This window comes from Propithecus coquereli, unplaced genomic scaffold (genome assembly GCF_000956105.1).
Source record: "Propithecus coquereli isolate 6110/MARCELLA unplaced genomic scaffold, Pcoq_1.0 Scaffold95, whole genome shotgun sequence".
Taxonomy (NCBI): Eukaryota; Metazoa; Chordata; class Mammalia; order Primates; family Indriidae; genus Propithecus; species Propithecus coquereli.
This window is the reverse complement of record NW_012155840.1, coordinates 5,421,777-5,423,327: the sequence shown is the minus strand read 5'-3', so window position 1 is coordinate 5,423,327 and position 1,551 is coordinate 5,421,777.

The following is a 1,551-nucleotide window of genomic DNA, read 5'->3' as shown; positions in this document are numbered from 1 at the left end:
TTGGCCATTTGTATATCTTCTTTTGAAAAAAAATCTGATCATGTCTTTTGCCCACTTTTTAATGGGGTTATTTGCTTTTTTCTTGCGGATTTGTTTGAATTCCTTATAGATTCTGGGTATTAGTCCTTTGTCAGATGTATAGTTTGCAATTATTTTCTCCCAGTCTATAGGTTGTCTATTTACTCTGTTGATTATTTCCTTTGCTATGCAGAAACTTTTTAATTAAGTCCCATTCATTTATATTTGTTGTGGCTGTATTTGCTTTTGGAGTCTTAATCATAAGCTCTTTGCCTAGGCCAATGTCCAGAAGAGTTTTTCCTACATTTTCTTCTAGAATTTTTATAGTTTCAGGTCTTACATTTAAGTCTTTAATCCATCTTGTGTTACTTTTTATATATGGTAAGAGACAGAGATCCAGTTTCATTATTCTACATATGGCTATCCAATTTTGCCAGCACCATTTATTGAATCGGGCATCCTTTCCCCAGTGTATGATTTTGGACGCTTTGTCAAAGATCGATTGGTTGTAGGTGTTTGGCTTTATTTCTGGGTTCTCTATTCTATTCCATTGATCTGTGTGTTTACTTTTACACCAGTACCATGCTGTTTTGTTACTATAGCCTTGTAATATAATTTGAAGTTGGGTAATTAATGTGTTGCCTCCAGATTTGTTGTTTTTGCTTAGGATTGCTTTGGCTATTTGGGCTCTTTTTTTATTCCATATGGAATTTAGGATTGTTTTTTCTAATTCTGTGAAAAATGATGTTGGTATTTTGATGAGAATTGCACTGAATGTGTACTTTGGGTAGCATGGACATTTTAACAATATTTTTGATTCTTCCAATACATGAGCGTGAGATGTTTTTCCCATTTGTTTGTGTCACCCATGGTTTCTTTCATCAGTATTTTATAGTTCTCTTTGTAGAGATCTTTCACCTGCTTGGCTAAGTATATTCCTGGGTATTTTATTTTCTTTGCAGCTGTTGTAAAGGGTATTGAGTTCTTGATTTGACTCTCAGCTTGACTGTTATTAGTACATAGAAATGCTATGATTTGTGTACATCAATTTTGTAACCTGGGACTCTACTGAATTTACTTATCAATTCTAGGAATCTTTTGGAGGAGTCCTTAGGGTTTTCTAGATACAAGAACATATCATCGGCAAACAGGGATAGTTCAACCTCCTCTTTTCTGAAATTTGCCTTTTATTTCTTTCTCTCACCTGGTATCTCTGGGGCTAGGACTTATAGTACTATATTGAATAGAAGTGGTGACAGTGGGCATCCTTGTCTTGTTCCAGTTCTTAGTGGGAATGCTTTCAACTTTTTCCCATTCAGTATGATGTTGGCTGTGGGTTTGTCAAATATGGCTTTTATAATTTTGAGGTATGCTCCTTTTGTGCCTAGCTTCTTGAGGGCTTTTTATCATGAAACAATACTGAATTTTATCAAATGCTTTTTCTGCATCTATTAAGAAGACTGAGAAGATAATATGGTTTTTGCTTTTAATTCTGTTTATGTGGTGAATCACACTTATTGATTTGCATATGTT